Source organism: Syngnathus leptorhynchus, chromosome 4, assembly GCF_054491065.1.
Source record: "Syngnathus leptorhynchus isolate UIUO chromosome 4, UIUO_Slep, whole genome shotgun sequence".
Lineage (NCBI taxonomy): Eukaryota > Metazoa > Chordata > Actinopteri > Syngnathiformes > Syngnathidae > Syngnathus > Syngnathus leptorhynchus.
This window is the reverse complement of record NC_141198.1, coordinates 18,140,196-18,152,518: the sequence shown is the minus strand read 5'-3', so window position 1 is coordinate 18,152,518 and position 12,323 is coordinate 18,140,196.

The window sequence follows — 12,323 nt, the reverse complement described above, 5'->3', positions numbered from 1 at the left end:
CCACGTCTTTATGATCTTTGACCAAACTGCATCGTTTTATAGTCGCCAAATGAATCCCCATTATGAATTTGCTTTGCAACAAGATCATTTTAAATCTGACTTAACTGATAAACATGGAAGTCAGATTTAAAATCAGTCTTTGCCACAAACCAATAAAAAAGAAAAAAAAAAAACCTTCAAAACAATACACCGCCGTGAAAATAAAAAATAATTGAGCGAGCAGGCTGCACCATTTGATAATTCTGCAAACATATACGTATACGGTGACTGCACTTGTGTCCGGGGCTCGGCCTTGTCTACGGGAAGTTAAATGCGCCTGAAAACCTCATGCATCTAGTTGTCCTTTGACCTCGAATCTGCATTAATCAGCTTCCGTATAACATCACTGCTCCAAAGTACTTTTAAACATGAAAAATTAAAGCTGTGTTGGGACTTTCATTCTTGCCTCCTGATGGCTATACGGCTCCACTCAGTTGAACTCCAACTAACTTATTTCCATTCAATTAACCTTGTGCTCACGGCGATAATTATCCAAGGACAAAGTATTGAAAAGCTTGGCGGTAATGTGATTTTGTTTAATTCACCGCGCAGCGCCCGAGTTGGCACGAATGCACGAGAGGCACTCGATCCGACGCGAGCGTGAAAAACAACCTGGCAGACCTTTTTGTGGCTCGCAAACACATCCCTAATAGTAACTTGCGAGCCTGCCAGCAACTTGCTCGTGTGTCTGGAATATTTGATATTTTGTGTGCGCCGCTCTTGCTTGGCTCCAAAAGAAATATCAAACATAGGGTCGACGAGTAGTGTTTTATGTATGTTTCACATAGAATAGGTTGTCCTTTGCATATAGCTCAAGGGGGGAGAGAGAGAGAGAAAAATGTGGCCTCACTTTAAATCTCCAAAGACTTTTCACTTAAGCCTACATTTAACACTCGTAGCAACCTTTAATTTTCCTTGTTTCCGCACGTGAGGAAACAACCTGGGCGTCTCGTGAGAAATTGTCAACACTGCATAATGCATGACATTGAAATTCGTCGTATCTTTTCTCGCCCGGTACAGACGACAGCGCAGAGTCCGTCGTCACCGCCGCTAACAACAATCTCTTCTCGGAATGTTCCCTCATATCAGCGTGTAATGAGGCATCCTTCATGTCGCTCATTCTTTTTGCAGACACCTCTTAAGAGCTCTCCAGGCATCTGAGACAAATACGTGTCTCTGAAGTGATGTTTCATCCCGGCGCCCTCCGCTGAGTGCTCGACAAGAGGCTGTGAATATGCGACTTTTCATGATGCCATTTGTCAGACAAGAAACGGCAGCAGCTCGTAGATTTCTCCGCGCCACGTTTGGGAATGTCGAAAGATGAACTTTTGTTCATCTGAACTTTGCAAACGTAGCGGTGACTATGTTTGTCTTTACGTTGCTTTTTCTGTAGGTTGATTGGTTGGAAAGTAAAATTTGTGATCAATGATTTGAAGAATCGACCTTTTTATGTCAAATTTTGATGGACGGCCACACTGATCACTTGCACTTTGTTCTTGCCTGAATCGTTTCATCCTAGTCCTATTTTGACTTTGTCAACCATTGTCATGTGTTTGACAATTCAAAAGTATTTCTATATTTGGACCCCTTTTCCCTGGAAAAAAAAAAAAAAAAAGGCACTGGATGTGAATCTCTCGAGAAAGTACAAATTTAGGATTAAATGGAGTGGAAAATCACATTATTTGGTCGTCTCTGAGGGAGAAGTGCAGTCTTTGGGCATTTATGCTATAAATGTTTGATCTATTATCTAGCATTACGCTTGCGAGTGGGGCTTTTAAGAACGCTAGGTGATGCCCCACTCCCATCAGTGTGGACAAATTACACACACACACGCTGGCCAAGCTGCAAAAGGCAAAAGTCTGCTGGGGGAGGGCATAATGCAGCAGGGGATCGCTCACAATAGCCCACATGACACATTTCAGTTGGGGAGCTGGAGGAGGATGACACCAACATGCCAAGTCTATGGCGGGAATTTGAATCAGGAAATGTGTGTTTCTGCTGGGGGGGTTTTGTGTGTGTGCGCATGCGTGCGTGTGGTTATGGCAGCATTTGCATCTTCATTAAAGCAAGTCAACTCATTATTGTAATTGTTGCACCGAATGCTTTGCATTCCCGGGCGGGCGTACGGGCTCTAATTAAAACAAAGTGTAGTCATTAAAGATCAATTGCATGCCAGTTTATACTCATTCAAAGATTGCTTAACGTCATGCATGCTAATCAAATAAGTAGGTTATCCTCATTACGGCAGCAACTAAAAAGGTACGTCTTCAACATAGCAATTACTTGGAGAATTTGTCCAAGTGGCTAAATGCTGTTTTATGTGTCGTCCCTGATAAGTCGCCATATTTGCAACATCTGTGGCCACTCATCACTACTCGCCTTTTCCACATCACACACATGGAATCTAATTATAGGACTCATTTGCACTTCTGAGCAGAACTTGGCTCAGTGCGGCCGTCTCATAGAAAGACAGACTCAATATTTTACGATTCTCTTCCTCTTTCACGTTAGTTGGATGGATGGATTTAGTCTGTGATGTTTAAGGTAGAAACATTGACGTGAGCCGTGACAAACATTCCGTAGATGACATGTATTTGATGAGCTCCAATGGTCATCTGGCACAAGTTGATCGCCGCCAGAGATGAGCAGCCTCACGACTTTCGAGTTTCAAGGACACACTCCGGTTTCCTGCTAATCACATTCACTTATCCTCTACTGTCTCTGTTTACCGTGCTAGAGCTCAAAAATGCTGACTCATGAGGAAGTGCGGAACTGCCCATGCGGAAAAATGAAGCCACCTGCACATTCCACTCTGGTAGAGAAGCCTCAGTCATGCAGAAACGCTTGAGTGTCAAGAGACTGTTTTTTAAAATGTGCTCTTAGTCACACTGTGTTTGACGCTTTCATTCACTGCTTCTTCAACTTTTTACACGCGATAAAATAATCATGAAATACTTTTGCTGTAGAGCGACCGACATCATGATGAAAAGTGAAAATCTGGGTAATGACAGGTTAGCTTAGCATAAGCTAGCAGGATCCTGGAAGATAAAGCAGAAGAAGTGAAACATTTGTGTGATGTTCCGCTGTTACACACTTTGCAGTGACTGGACAAAAAAGCCAACAGTGAATGATAAAATTTCCTCAAGTGACACTTTCAGATCTGTTGGAACAGCGTGCATGCAATGTGGGAATGAGGTCTAACCATGTGAGGTCAAGCCAGATGGAGAGTAAGAGCCAAACAGTTATTGTTTTCAACAGCTACGGATTTCTTTAGAGAGAAACTATCGATTTATTTATTTTGCTAAGTGTCCAATGTTATCCCTCCCTCCTTCCTGCAGCCCAGGGTCTGGTTGCACTCGGCGAGATCTGGCCGGCTCCCTTTTCACATCTGTGTTTGCACATATTTAAGCTCCCAAACAGATGTACAAACACTGCTGGAGTACTTGCCACTCAAACAGTGTGTGCTTTGTGTGCTGAAACAAACAGACAGCCAAGCAGCCCACCATAATCTGTCACATTTATGCCAAGGCCGTGTGTTGGTGAGTACATCTGTTTATGCGTTGCATAAATTAAACGGGGTTTTGTCAGCAATCAGCATTTCCTATTGAATGCCATTAAAAAGTAGTTGCAAAAGTTAGCTAGCTAGCATCTTTGAGCATGATCAGCCACAAAGGGTTCAAAAAAGAACCTTTTGAAGTACTTTGTCAGAAAAGCAAATCGTCAAATAGCTGCAGAATCGACATGGCCTCTATTTGAGCCAGTCATTGTGAAGTGTGAGAGTCAGCATATTGCTGGAAGTCTGTTTGCCGTCCTTTCTGGATCTTTCGTTGAGCTCAACTGTGGCGTGACAGTCTTAGATGCCAAAGAGGTTAAAAGCCTTCCTTTAGTTCTGCGGAACAGCTCAATAGCGCTCCCATTTGGACAAATGTAACTTTACACCTAGACGGCACATATCATTCAGAATTCACTCTGACTTTTCTGTACATCATGAGAAATCCATTTTCATTTGAGGGCAACGTTTACACAAGCACCGTTTGGATGGAGCTTGTCACAATCTTTGACATCATTCAATTCCACCCCTGAACGCGAATCCAACTATAAAATAATGTAGCCGATGCACAATATGGTCTGCAATGAAGCTTGCATGCATATTTTTATTTTTCATAATATAAAAGAACCTCCCAAGCATGGCAACTTTCTGCAAAAGCAAAACACAGCTCAGAGTTGAAGCTCAAACCTCTGAACAACCACTAGTCCCACCGTGCTGATGTCTTTTTCATTCCTTGAGCACACAAAAAATAGAATTGGGAAGAAAATGATTCGGGAGTTATCTGGATTTCTCACTGCAGACGAAATAGCAGTTTTGGAATTGATGTCAGAGATGGGATAGATTGTGTTCGGCGCGCGTCACAGGGTTGTGGTCTCTTTGAGCGCTCGTGCACGCGCGCGCACGCATGCTATCTTCTTAAAACACTCCTACTCTCATAGAAGAGGTTGTGATATCCAATTAATAAGCAAGGTTAAAGTTGACTTTCCGCTGGGTGATTCCAATCACAGTAGGTGCCCAAGTTAATTTGGTGAACAAAGTCATGGCAGGGGTGGGCGGGCCACTCAGGGAAAAGTGAAGCAAAGAGAAAAGGATGGATGAGAGGAAGCACGATAAGGACTGAAGGAAAGATTGCGGGCCTCCTCCTGACAGCTCAGCTTGCATGGCAAATGAGGAAGCCGAGTGAAGAGAAACATCTGCTGAATGTGTAATGGGAACGCCGAGATCACTCCGAGTCAGAGTGGTGACGTTGGAAAACAAAGAGCCAGACCCCAATCCCTAATGACAAGATCTTGGATTTCATGTGTGACGTCATCTTAAAAGTCTCTTTGATTGTTCAGTCTTTGCGTTTGTATTGATTGGCAGTTAGCAGTATGAAGAAAGTGAGAAAAAAAAAATCCAATTTGAATATTGTATTGGTTTAGCTAATATAGCATAGCGGGCATAGCATAGCTCAACAGACACTGATGAAAGTTGAAGTGATTAAGTCAGAAAAAGGAATTTGATAGCCCAATGTGAGCAGAACGATACGATTGTTTCATCCTTTTGAGTGCAATCTTGTTGAATTCTTTCCATCCATCTTTGCTGTCATTTCCACTGGAATACGTTCAAGCAAGTGAGCAAAGTTAATGTGATGCACCTTTGCTCTTTTCCCACTTTGAAATTGGATTTCACCTATACTTCAAAGTTGGGCTAACGCAATTAAGTCAAGTTCTTGGGACTTTAAATGCCATTTCAGTCTGAAGTGTCTTTGTTCTGAATGCCTATTCTCATAAGTTCATTTATTTCTCAGCGGGTGTTGTTCAGCAGTACATAATGGCCATTTATATGGCTTATTGGGCTGCCCTGTCGTCAAATACCTCGGCTGCGAGGTGAAATGAATTCTCGCCGCCTTGTGGAGAAGCTATTATTGCTTTCTTTCATGGATTGCACCTGGAGTAGCTCGTGTATAATCTTCATTAGAATATTAAAGAGTAAAATGAGATTGGTGTTAAAACGCCTTTCAAGTGCATCAGCGGCAGCAGCACGAGTCGGAAAAATCGATTAATCGAACGTGGTCAATGTTGATTGATGCAAAAAAAGATCCTGTTTTGAGGAATTGATCTTGTCAAGTGTATTGTAGAATGCATTGCGGGAGCACGGCAGCCATAAAGCTTGCGGAATTGTCTGGGAGCTGCAAGTCGGAGATAGAAAAGGCTTCTTGCCAGGGAGCAATTTTGCAACGCTGCTCCAATGTCAACTGGTGAGCCGTGGGCAAAGGGAATGATGTGCTCAGAAAAACTGCAAAGCTTGTCAAATGTACATCTTGTCTATCTGATGACTACCTGAAATGAAATAGAAGATACTCCCCATGCACGCTGAATACTTTTCTTGGATGGTATTTCATTGCAGTATGATCTTTGCCCTATAAAGGGCGTCTGTCAGGGTGAAGCAAAGAGGATACAACATTTTGGAGAGGATGCAAGCCTGCAAAAGCGTCCCTGGCTTTGGATTCCTTTCAGCTGCCATCTTTGAAGGAAGCGAGGAAGGTGGAGCGTTTGGGAATTTGGGCTGAATCCAATCTGTGGCAGCAGCTGCAAACAACAAAAAGAAAGATGGTGGCTAGGGAGACGAGCAAATAGAAGAATAGTGCGAGTCGAGGAGAAAACTTTCCCTCAATGCGCTGTAAAGGCGGCGGGGGGGAAATAAGCCTCAGACAAACGCTGGCCGGGTTCCAGGGGTAATGCGACGACACAAACGCTTGGGAACTCTGCCATCAGCTGAAGAGCAAATTCAAACAAAACACATAATTACACACATTTGTATGATTTAACATTATTTGGACGAGGAGACGCGCAATGACGAGGAAGTGCGGGGGGAACGGACGAGCGCTCTATCGTTCCCGCTCAGACGCCACGGGGGATTCCGAGCGAGAGACTAATCGCCTCTCTTGACCTTTGAGAGAATAGCGACATACAATGGTAATCCACTGAGCAGGTCTTAATATTGAAGCTTTTCACTCAAGTGAAGAGAATGCTGGCTGAGAATGATAAACCTCGGGAAGGATGTAGGCCTCATCACCCCGACGGACTTGTGCTCTTGTACACGTTGTATCTCTTAGGCGATTATGTTGGAATTCATTTATTTTCACTCTTAAAAAGGAAAGCGGGATGCCTCGGCTCAGCGAGAAGGCTCGAATCGTTTGAAAGATTTGTTCCAGCGTCTTTGCTTTGGGCTGCACTTTTTCTCTCTCTCTCTCTCTTTTTCTCTTCCAGCCAGCAGTGCGTTGAGGTTTTCCAATGCGGCGATTCCCACTTGACTTGGCCTTGTTAAATTTACACTCAGTTGATTCAAAAGCTCTATTTGCACGAGTTCTAACCACAATGTTTTATATTTATAGATATTTACACCATTAGAAAAACGAACACACCCAAATGAACAACGTCACATCATTAATTATCAGACCTTATTATGACAAATAACAATGAAACATCAGACAGCTGGTAATGCAAGCAATTTGTCTCTGTGAGAATCGCTAATGACGCAAAGCCTCAACTCACCACATGGAAACTTTGGATTGTTCTCGCACTTTTCATTCAAAAATGGAAGCCCGATCAGTATCGTAACGCTAATCTATCCAGATGATCATTTCATTTGGTTTCTAAATCGGTAGAGGTGCTGAGTGGAAGAAAATGGCGAGATGCAGATCGGACTGCTTTTGCTGAACAATGCACTATAAATTGCCTTGTGCACTTGCTCAGCAGCTTCTGGTGCGTGGGGGTCACAAAGTCATGATCCCCAACTTATAGGATTTCAAGACACAATATACCCTCGGCGCTGATAAAAAGCAGTACAGTAGAAAGCCAGAAGAGGGAAGTTGTTGCAAAAACGTGCACACGTTGCAACCCGCCCAGCCCTCACAGCCATTGCAAAAAAGAATTGATGGCATTTAATTAAAAGGTTTTGCACCATTATCTTTATTTACAGCTGTGCGCAGCAGGCAACGAGGGAAACCGTGGCAGACTAACTGGCAGTGGGAGCCAAACATCTCGAGCCTTCAATCTCCTTGTTGTTTTCAAAAGAATATGCAATTACCTGTTTGAATGGAGTGACAATTTGACATTTATGGAACGGAGTCACAATCCGATGTATAATGATGGAAAGTCCTATCTGCCTTAGCAATAACACAAGATATAATGATTTTATCTTGATGGTATCCTATTTTTGTTATCAACCAATCTTCTTTAATTTAAGAGAAGATGAGTCTTGCCTAATGAGATGTGCTAATGTGTTTCACTACTGTGCGTCATTTTGGCAATGCGGCGTGAGATAATTGCATCAGCAGCGCCGCCTACTGGACAATTTAAAATGGGAGCACATTAGTTCCATAAAATAATGTTTGCAATTTAACAATGTTCAGCAGCCTTAATTAATTCATTCATGTTGAGAAAATGTCTCGGAAAATATTGCAGGCACCCATTCATTGTTAAATCATGAAATAAAAATGATTTGAGATGAAAATGAAATATTATTGTCATCTTTTTTCATGGAGGCAATATTAAAAAGAAAATGTAATAGTGTGCACTGTTCAAGTGCTGGACTGCACAGTATATTTATTTTTTTCCAAGTGTGTCCAGGAGAGGACGCTCCCGTTTTCTATAACTGCCACCTCAGTGTTTTCTTCCCTCTTCCTTTTCTTGATGGTACTTTAAGGTAACACTGAAACCATTTCAAGTAAATACTTTAGAATAAAGGTCCAGATAATTCCAACTAAACTAGACTCAGAAACTTTGTTTGTTTTGTTGTGCTAGCTGATGTTACTGTGAAAAAGAAGGAACATGACATCTCGGTTGTTTGTTTGTTTGTTTGTTTGTTTGTTTGTTTGTTTGTTTGTTTGTCTGTTTGGGACTCTGGGAGATGCTTTTAAAGATTCAAAAGCAATTTAAGGTGAGTAGAGGGAAGAGCCAAACAGAGTTGTCACATGATGACTCAACAAGTCATAAATTCAGTACAGATGCACAATTCTAATGGTGAAAATTTCAAATGGAGCAGTTCAATTCAAATCCTCTGCTCAATGTACCTCTGAGAATAATTGTCTGGGTAAAAATATAAGCGGCATTCCTCATTTGAAGGCATGTCCTAGATTTTGCTACTTGCAGTATCCTATTTTTTCTTTCGCACTCACATCCACCTCCTAACATACTACAAAAGAAAAGCTTTCAATCCCAAATATTTTGCAGATTATGTATGAACCAGCTTTGGCCTATATTGTCACACTGTAAATTGCCATTCCAGGAAGTGGATGAAATACAATGAATGCTGTGTAGTGATTTTTAATCTAGCTAATGTAGAATGTAAATTTGGCATCTGACCTTTCATCGCAATCTGTCATGTTTTTTTTTGTTTTTTTTTTACCCAATAATATGAAAATACAGTGCACGGCCGCGTGCGTGGTCAAATGTGTTGCATCTGGTGGTTGCATATCACGCCGTGTTAAACAGCATCCACAGCAGTGGCGAGGTTGCACAGGTGATTGTAAAACACAGCCCACCTATTTGCTGAATGGCTCCACCGATCAATAGACATTAAGCTCTGTCGAACAGGTCGTGACTCCCTAAGGACGACTGTTGACGGCTACTATTGTTTTTAATGGGTAGTCATTCCGTCGACAGCGCTAAAACCCAATGATGCATATTTGTATTTGATATGGATTTTATTTCTTCATCAATACTTGTAGCCTCCTATCGAATGATGGTTGGGGATTCGGGCAAATATCTCATTGATTCCACCTGTGCTGTGAATAGTGAGAATAAAAACTAAACTAACCATCGATCAATATTCCCGCAGCCAGAGAATGATGCTTGTGAATGTACTATTTATACATAGCTACCTTAGCTTTGTGGGATCATGTTTTGAGCATGACATATGTGTGAAGGTAAGTAAGGCAACACAGAGGTACGTGTCCTCTCCACCGTGCAGCTGTGACTGTCAACGCGTCTTTGGGGACGCTCCATTATTTACACCGTGTCTTCCTGTGACCCCGATAAGACATGACAGGAGCTACAGGAAGCTCATAAATTAAACAGAGGGGGCCTAAAAGCACAAGAGGGGGAAGGTACCGGGTGACGGCGAGGGCCGGCACAGACAGAAGTCTGCAGATTGCCTCGGGCGCTGAAGGGAGGTGAGGCAGGAAGGAAGGGATGGAGGGACAGGAGGAAGATGAGAGTTTTTTGGAAAACAAGTAGTCAGAGGGAGGATGGAAGAGAAATGCTGGTTAGGCAATAGCATGCTATTAGGAGGCTACAATGAAGCATACTTGGGGAGGAGGAATGGGCCAACTAGCAACAGCAGCCTTAATTTAGCCAGAGAGACATTAATCCCTTCCTGATGCACATAAAACACAGCAGCAAAGATGATGTCATACATTGAGCGGACAGTCAGCGGGGAGTACGATGTCTCAGCTGTTGCTCAAATAGGACGGCATGCTCAGACGGGATGGATGGGATAACCTCATTTAGACACTTACTCACTCGTGCAGCAAAGCAGCATGCAGAAGCTGAAGGCCATAAAAAAGGGAGAAGAAAAAAGCACATCCATCGTATGAGTGAAGTAATACAATTTGACTAATGGCTATTGAGGTCACGTGCAATTTGATGGATGCTCAGGCTTTGCTTGGCTTTGTGTTCACACAGCCGCGGAGGTTTTGCAAACACGTGGCTATTTGTCCAGCTCGATGTTTTCTTTGTCGTGATCTCATGTATTATATTAGGTTTTCTTTGTATTGCTTGAACAAAATCACCAAAGGAAATATTCTACTTATAGAAGCTACCAAAAAAAAAAAAATGGGAGGGGAATGAAGACATTTGTTGCAAAAAAAGAAATATTCATTTACATATAAAAAGTCTACACCCCCCTGTCCAAATGCCAGATTTTTGGGGTCGAAAAAAAAGGGGAATCATTACATTATTATCCACCAACGTTATTGAATCCCCCGCCCCCCCCCCCGAAATTGTTCTTCAATGCAGTTCGTAAAAATAAATAAGCAAAGTAAAGATTAATTATGAGCACTCAGAAGCCAAAAGACAATTGTCGGGAAAAAGCCAAGCAGAAGATTTGAAATTTAATTGGTGTAATAATAGCAAATTCTAATCCATGAAACAAACCCAAGCAGGCAGGATGAGCCCTGCGGCTGGAGATTTATGGATTTTTCTTCTCTCATCCTTAAAGATGCACACACACCATTTTTTGATATATGAGGGTAACTTTCTTTTTTGCTTCGAATGTCCGTTCTCTTCATTGGCCCTTGGAGAGCGTCTTTACTTCACATCACTGATGGTAGATGAAGAACCCGCCCAGACATTCAGTGCCAGGGTGATATCATACCTAAAAGACGGGCACTGAGCCACGCGCTACATTTTCATATCGAGGATAGACCTCATCCCAGACTTCAATATATGACGTGTATCCATTGTCTTATAAGATGCGGATTTGTGAACGTCATAGATCTGAAAGGAAATGAGTCGTATCAATTTGAATAGTCAAATATGACTCCGACCCCGTGAAGCTTCACAGAGCTTGTTTTATCGATGTTGTCCATTCGTTGTAATTGTAGTCGCTCTTTGGAGTCTCACTTGTCCGTCTACGTGTACTTGAGTGCTTTTAATCCCCCCCTGGAGTCCATGTGGACCAGACTCTTTCCCAGCAGTATGACAAAGCACAAATATGGAAATGCAGAAATGCGTCCAAGTTTTTTGTGACGAATAAAATCAATGTTAGCAGTGACATGACAGCAGACATGGCTATTATTAGTCATCTATTATTCTTAAAGCTAGATGTTGTTGAAAAGAGTTCCAGCAGAAAGAAGCGGATACGAAAGTTGACATTTCATATAATTTCAGTGTCATTCGTCATTTCGACATCACACGCCGGTGCGGCTGTAAACTCGCCTTGATCGGGAAGGACAGACACCGCAATGACCTTTGTAGATGTTGCATAATTAAACAATCATGGTGAGAATGGAAATTGACAAAAAGAATGTAGCACCTTCAAAGTTGAATGCCACGACTTCATTTGGTCCCCAGTCGTCAATTTTGGGTAGTGATGGAAAAATGAAGCTTCAAGATGATTCGTGAACCACTTGTGATTTATTGAGCTCTCTAGATGGCGCTCTCCGTTCAACGTAAGGCTGCCATTTCTTAACAGTGCTATCTAGAGGAGTCCAAAAATATAACAAACAGTTGGTTCAAATTTGAAGCTTCATTTTCCCATCATGAGGGGAAATATACGTCAAGGGAGGTCTTGTTTTGGGCAAGGCTTCTGCAGTGACAAAGTTGCCAGCATCCCTGTCTGTCAGAGTGTGACTGAGCAGGACATGTGCTCAGCCAAGACCCCACCCCCAACTAGCACACCACCACTTTGCCCATATGTGCACTCAAGTAGCAGCTGCAAACTTCCTCACTTGCCCTTTGAAGAAAGAAAGCTGAGGGGGGGGGGGGGAAGAAATATGAATATATTTTGCTTTGTGCCAGTTGTTTAAAAAAGGTAACCAGTATTACACCAATGCTCCAAGAAAAAGGTAGGTCCATCATGTCCATTAACATAGATAGTATTGAGTATTATTATTGTAAACCACTGAAAGGTTTTTGCACAATTTCAAAGTTTCCTCCAGAATAAAACCAGGCACTTATACGTAACTGTTAACATCGTACTAACGAGCGGTAGGAATGACAAACGAAATATTTTCAATTAATTTCAAAGC